We start from the raw sequence: 7,990 nt of genomic DNA on the forward strand, positions 1-7,990 counted from the left end.
ATAAACTATCATTTATAATTCTCCATTATCATGGAATATCGTACACATGTACAACCTAGAAATATCGTGAAGACAAGCCAAAAATCTTCTTGTAAGTCGAGAGTTTAAGGTAGGGTCCGAGAATACAAGAAAATATGATTTTTATCCTTAAAATCATTGGACGGAAGTAAGAAGGTATGAAATCATGAAAAATCATTTTCCAAATGAACGACCGAAGTCGGAATGAGAAGTGCCACGTCACAATCCGGCCAAGATCTGGCCGGATATCCGGCCGGATTTCTGGCCTGATTCAAGGCAGAGAGCAACCGAAATTTTTTCAATTTTTACCACCAATCCGGCCGACTATCCGGCCAAGAACTGGCTGGATATACGGCCGGATTCTATGAAGATGGTTCCCGCGTGAAAATTTTTCAAAAGGCTATGAATTATCGATTTTGGGGCATTCTTGGAAAAATCATAACTCACTCTCTGAAAGTCTAAAATTGGAAAATTCAGCACCGTTGGACACTACTTCCAAAGTACTAAAAGTTCCTAGAAGACACCTTTCCACGATTCCAATTGGATGATATTCGAAAATTGGCCTAAAGTTGCTGTCTTGGAAAGTCAAGGCAGATTTGGGTTGATTTTCGGCAAAGTTTGGAAATTCGGCAAAATTCACACAATGCGAATTAGCCTCTAAAATTTGGAACTAAATTAGAGTTACAATAAAAGTTTAAAACAAAACAAGCAGAACAAGAATTGGAGTTCTGAGAACCAAGATATGGCGGCTCAAATATGCTGAAAAATGAAACCGTTGGGCCAATTTTCCAGATTTAAATCGCTGACTTTAGGACATTGGTTGAACATTGAAATGGACTCGGAATGGCACCAAGTTTGGTAGTATTATCCTACCATATAAAGGCTATTCCTCTACCAAATTTCATAGGAAAATTCATTCGGGAAGTCTGTTAACAAAACCATCAAATTTTTCAAATCTCCAAGGCAAAGTTGCCTTGCACCTCTAGTTTTCTTTTCTCAAACCTTTGACCAATAAAAATGCCTAAAACATGTCTCATTTATGATAACCAAGTCTAATAAGGATCCAAGATACATTTGGTAGGTGATTTACACCAAGAATTTTGAATAGCAAGTCTCAAATCAAGATTGGTTACAAATCTGTCCAACAAGAGGGTTTTCTCTCACAAAGTCATTTTCGAAATCTGGTCATAAATCACTTAATTCAACTCGGAATTGAGTGTGGTCGGTGGTGTTGAAAACTAAATTCGTAAAGCTACAATTTCTTAGAAGAAACCTTTACCAAAATCTGTCCACGGCTAGCTCATATTTGGGCACAAATTCGCTGCTCAAAACTGAGCTCCTAGTGTAGACGCGAAACAGGACAGTCATGTTCACATGATTGGTATGGACTACTCAAGTGGAACCAGGATGTGCATTTAATACTGTTGGAAATCCGGGAATGTCTAGTTTCCAGTTCCACAAACGGCACTCGATTTTGACATCGGAGCAAAAAGTTATAGCCAAAACAAAAACACTTCCAGAGCAGTTACGGGAAAAATTTCCAGTTTTGCTGATTTCCAAAAACACATCATTTGGCCAACCAAATCATGAATTTTTTTGATGAAACTTCATACACAACCTATATTACTCATATACATCAGAAACAAGTCATTAGAACCTCAAAAATTTTCACTAAAGTGCATGAAATTCACAGGGGCAGAATCGGAAAAATTCTCCCTTTGACCTCTTTTGGGATTTCATCCTTAACATCACTCATTTCTAGTATAACAAGCACTAAACCAACATTAATAACACCATAATGCATCAAATCAGTCCATCCAACCATAGTGGGAGTTCATAGAGCCCACACACCAAAATCCAACATAAATATAGCTACCCACATGCATGCATGAGCTCATAAGTGTACTACTACTTCCATAAATCAAGATTTTCAAGGTTGATCATCACTTACATTAGTTGACGAACCAAGCAGAAATTTCGGTCCTCCTTAGCCCAAGAAAAACCATGAAAGCAGCCCTCTTTCCTAGCTTGATGTGGTCTCCAAGTGATTAGCTAAGTGTGGTTAAAGTTTGAGGTGATTTGGTGAAGATTTAGTGAAGAAATGGAGAAGAACTTGGAGCTGTTTTTTCTTCCTCCTTGGCCGGCTGTTTGAGTGAAGAGAGAGAGAGCAAAAATCTGGTGTAGTTAGCTTCTAAAGGAAGCTTCATGGTTGAGGGTTTTGTGCACAAAAGTCAACTGTGAATAGTGCGCGTACGCGAGCGTTTTGTGCTCGATTCCTCTCGGTTTTGTTTCACAAGTGCACTAAACCTCTAATACACTTCCATTCATATTGTTATTGTTCACTCTCAATGGTCTAAAAATAATGGTCTTAAATCCCTCAATTAATTACGCACGTAAAAACGCGTACTTCCGATTTGTGCGCGATAAAGTAGAATCTACAAGAAATTCTTATAACGATAGCATAACTAACTAACACTTGGACACTTAAACATAAAAATATCTATTTTAAGGCTAATGTACAAGTCTCCAATTTTTCAAGTTTATTGTGTCCTCGAATCGATTATTGACTCCAATCGCGTATTCACTATTTTCACTTAACGAGCCTTCAAAAATTAAATTTTGAAACAAGTCACTCTAATAATATAACTAAGCTAGAAATCCATATAATTAGGTCTAAAAAGGTTAGAAAATAATATTCGGGGCAATTGGCCAAATAAATAATTAAATAAGTTAGAATTAGGAGTTTAAAATAGATAAAGTTTTGTGATTCTTCACAATTGGTTTATTTAAATATTTATTCACCCGTTTTCTCCGAAAAATTTATTCCAACCACTTTAAGTCCATTCGTATGGAACAATGTCTTTCTTATGTTTTAAGATGTCCCGTTAGCAAATTTAATTTTTCGAAGGTTCGTTTAAGTGAGGAATAATGAGTGCACGTGTCTCGAAGCGATATTCTATCCGAGAGTGCAATTATCTTGGGGAATTAAGAATGATCAATAGTAGATTAAGAAAAGTTAATTGAGGAATTAGAGGTGAATGAATTCTAATTAAGCGTATACCGCTCGCTCGTCGATAGTTTTTGTGAGAACCTCGAAATATATATATACCTCAGTGCATATTTCATTTGCATTTCTTATTCTTTAATAAATTCTAGCATTTTTTTTATTATTTATTTGTTTTTAAATAAGTGCGAAAAAAAATAATTTTTATGTGAAAAATAATATAATTGTGCTAAACTATTAAATTAATTGGTTTTGTTATACTAAATTAATAAATCTTGAGTTACATTAATTTTATTCCTTAAAAATAAATTCTTTAAATTCCGATAGCTAGTTTAATCGTTAATAATGTAAAGGGTTACGAGGAACCTTAGTATTAAGATGCAATCGATAAATTTTAGACAAAATCGATACAAGTATACTAAGTATACTTAGGACGTGAAAATTCCCAATGATTAAATTTTCGCAAGGTTAGTATATAATTAGGCGTTTAAATCACAATTGGGATAATTTTTGGAATTAAGTTAGAATTGAGGACTTGAGTAGAAATCAGGAGGAGATGTGAAAAGACCGAAATACCCTCCACTATTTCGGAAAATTACCATGCAACCACACCAACACCCTCTCGGCCAACCTTATAACATAGCCATTTCCATTCGGCCGAACACACTTCGCTTTCACCTCTCCAACACTCAACCTCTCTTCACTGCGAATCACCTCTCTCAAACACTCCACTTTATCTCAGCCTCGCACCACCACTCCATCTTACCTCGTGAGTATTGACCGTGAGAAGAGAGCTGCCTGCTGTATCCGAGAGTAAGAAAAAGAAAACCCCGAGCTGTAGTTTTTCTGTTCTGTCCGGGAGCTAGAGGGAAGAAAGGAGAGAAACACTGCGTGAGTTCCTTCTGCATTTTCTTAACCTCAACCAGCTGCTGATCGTCACCATCTTCATCAGTTCCAACCGCAACTCCACAACTGCAACCATCGAGTGCGTAAGCTGTCCGAGAAAGGAGGAAACTTGACAGCTTTTGTGCCACGCGTATAAGCATCAGTTCGAGGTAAATCTTGGACTTAGACTGACTAACTACCAGTCGGTGAAGATGTTAAGGAGCTTGCATGTAATGTTTAAGCATTCGGATGAGTAATTGAGGAAAGGAAAATTCTGATGTGCGCAGAAAGTGGGTTTGCCGAGACTTTAAGGGGATAATGCTGAGATTAATTCGTTTATCTCTTGACAATCTGAGCATGCAATTGCAATTAACTAAGTAAAAAATAATAATAAAATAATAAGATGATTAAGACATGCATGTATTGTTTGTGCGTTCGGATGATGAGATTGATAGCTTAAGAAATCTGATTCGGAAGGAAATAGAAATTGCCGAGAGTTGATTAGGAAATGCAGACTTAATCTTGCTTAATTAAAGTAATCTGAGCTTGTAATTTCGATTAACCAACTAAACACTAGGTGATTAAGTCTTGCATGAGGATAGTTAGCTAGGTTAGGCAAGAAAAATAAATATAAAATGAAACCAGCTTACATGCATGTTCATCCGAGGCTAGCTGGACAAATTTCTGGATTTTTGGGATGTTTGTAGTTGTTATTCGAATCTGATTTTGAACTAGAAATGTTAATTAGCTAGCTAAGTGTTTGCATGTCGAACTTGAGTACTTAAAACACTGATTTAGCCAAGGAAAAGTTGGATTGATGATCAATTAAGCTGCTGGAAAATTTGCTAGTAACCGAGAGACTTGAGTTGGAAATTTTAACTTGTTTCTGGAATTTTTCATTGGAAGAAAATGGTTTAGAAATGCATGAAAAATGTGTATTTAAGCCGTGTAAGTGGTTTAGCTTTGAAACATTTGATATGTTGGAAGATTGGACCAAAAATGTTGAAGTATAGATGCCGGAAAATTTCCAGTTTGGTTATTTGAGTAATTTTTACAAACATTAAAGTTTTGATGAAATTAACTGCTGGAATTACTTGTTATTATTTATACTTGGTTGACAAAACCCTTGCGGTTTAGTCGATGGAACTGCTTGGAAGCCTTGCATTTATTTTTTTCAATTGTGATCTGATATGAGCCTGTTGGATACCAAGAGCTAATGATTGACGAAGCCTTGGTCATTTGTTTAAATTTTGATCAGAAATGAATCTGTTGAAACCTAGGGCTAATGATTGACGAAGCCCTAGTGAGATTTCTATTTGAAATGTGAGTTTGCTATATTGACAAATCTGAAATATTATGTGCTTGTGAATCGGAAACGTAAGAAATCCGTTTTGGTCCTGTGAACTTGAGAAAGTTTTAAGCAAGCTATTTAAATATATCTTCGCCCTAGTATCGAACGATAAAACTTGGTATTGTACGTTACGTTAGAAAGTCTTGTGTAGAAATTTTCTAAACTTTGCCGACTCGATATTTCTTCCTTTAGCTTAAACTAACCTTATTACTTCTAGAAAACGACTTCACTAGTTTCTAAAACCCTAAGTCTTGTTTTACCTCCTTTTCTTTCCTTAAAATTTGTCCCTGGCTAGATGTCTAGAGGAAAATTGACAAAATACGAGATTTTAATAATTTTAACTAAAAAGCGTAGAAAACCTGCTCGACAAGAAAACTTACTTTAAATCAAAAAAAAAAGTACTAGTGGCACTTTGAGAAAGAAAAGTATTATAAAAGCCATATGAAACAATTTACTACTTTTACTAAGTTTAATCCTAAGTGGATTGTCGAATTATTTCGAGGAAATAAACTAGTAATATACCAGATAACCTTTTATATTTATATACCTAGAATTTTAATAGAAAACTTATAGTTCTTAAAACTTGGTTTTCTAGGATTTAGCGAGGACGCGGATTTCGATTCCCAACTTGACATCTGAACTTCACTCTTGGTGAGTGTCCCTGCTTGTTTTATGACTATTTAGTTACAGTACATTTTTGACTCGATATATGATAATTGCAAAGTGGTTTTTGATCCATCGAAGTGAGCAGTGTGTACTTTATCACACTAGCCGTTCGAGTGGTGACTTGTGCGAAATGTTTTCATGAATATCTCAAGTGTTGTGACGTCGTTGGGTAAATCCCTCGACTAGTTTGTGACGTTGTTGGGTAAATCCCTCGACTAGTCTGTGACGTCGTTGGGTAAATCCCTTGACTAGTTTATAAAAGGGTGTACTCGAGTATTACCACTATCATTTTTTTTCGGTGTGCGGGCCCGGGACAGGGGTATGAATGGAGGTAGGAACTGGTGTGAAGTGGCGTTCTACATGGACAGTAGGTAGTGAAAGTTGACGGAGTGTCAACTACGGAAAATTTTGATCAAGTTCGTGGAGAATGGCTCCTGAGAGCCCCTGTATCCTACCTTGTGCTGTTATACGCTTTCCTAATCGTTTACTTTAGTTGAAATCAATATTTGCTACTTGCCTTATGTAATTGCATGTTTTGGGGCACCACTGAGCTTTAGCTCACCCCACGTTATTTTGTTATCCTTGACAGGTTCTGGCATATGAGAAAGGCCTGAAATCTACTTTACTTGTTATTAATGTATTTCGGATTAAACAATGTAGTTTTGTTTCGGGTTGCCACTTGAAGCTGGAAAAGTGTAAACCCTAGATTGGTTATGTGGGTTGTGTAAATTTGTTACTTAGCTTGTAAGAATGTATTTGACTTGTATGAATTTGTTAAATGGGATTGTTTGACTTTATTCTGTGGTTTGTAACGCGTAAGGTATTTAAGAATCGACGAGTCGCTATCTTAAAGTGCTGTTATCTCTGAAGTTAATGTGGTCTTAGTTATTGGTCTATTTTGGAGGATCAATACTGTAATAATTTAGGCTATACTTCGGAAGGATTTGGGCTAGATCTCTTGCATGAGTCCTGGCGAGAGCTAGGCAGATGGCCCGCCAACCCTCTGGTTCGCCTTAGGGGAAAGTGGGGTCGCCACAGGTGGTATCAGAGCCTAGGTTAGAAAAGTTAATTGAAAGATAGATTAGATGTGTTAGAAACCCTAATCCTTTCTAGAAGTAAGAAATGAGATACCTAGACATATTTAAGTAGTACCTGACCAAACTAGCTATTTAAGTTTTAACCTTTGGGTTTTGGTTATTTTGCAGGTATGGAGAACGGAAATGGGCATGCTAATGGTAATGGAGAGACTAATGGACATATAGAGCCTCTTAGGTCCATCTCCTATAGGCCACAAGGCGGAGGAGCTCATATACGCTACTCACCAGCTGATAGGCATCCCCGATGTCAGTGTAGGGCCACCCATGCCTACCCTAATGATTTAGTGCTGTCCTTAGACGATGAGCGTCGCCATTTGAGGGACGCTAACTATACTTTGACCCAGGATGTTGAGGAGTTGAGCATCATGGTGGACACTCAGTTTGACCGTATAGCTGAGTTAGAGCAGAGGTTAGCAGCTGAGCATGCTAGGTTGGAGGCTGCTCGCGGGGAGATAGGGAGACAGAGATCTCGGTTGACTCGATTAGCCGAGAGAGTACGTGATAGGAGTGCTGGTATTAGGGCTGACGCCACTATGATGATGGATGAGGCCACGAGTATTCTTCAGGGTAACGCTCAGGTAGGCGTTGAGGAGGACCCGGAAGAAGACCCAGAGGAGGATCCGGAGGTGGATCCAAAGGAGGATGTTGCTCCTGGTAGCCCTGCTGAGGGTTAGGTTAGATCTGACTTGATTGTATTAGATAGGTAGGGTTCGAAAGGAGGACACTAGGTTAGGCCATCAAATTTTGTCTAGCTCGATGGCCTACTTTTGAGGCACCACATCCCTGATTTTTGTTTAAGGGATTACTTGTATATGTTTTTGTTAAACTCATGTGCCTTACTTTTGGAAATGTCCCAACCCGTTATTTGTATGACTTTTACACGTAACTATATGTTAAGCGTTTTATTCTTATTCTTCTCAATTTTTAGGTTGATTTTATTTACAAAGAGAAAAATAATAACAAATAATA

This window comes from Coffea arabica, chromosome 4e (assembly GCF_036785885.1).
Source record: "Coffea arabica cultivar ET-39 chromosome 4e, Coffea Arabica ET-39 HiFi, whole genome shotgun sequence".
NCBI lineage: Eukaryota > Viridiplantae > Streptophyta > Magnoliopsida > Gentianales > Rubiaceae > Coffea > Coffea arabica.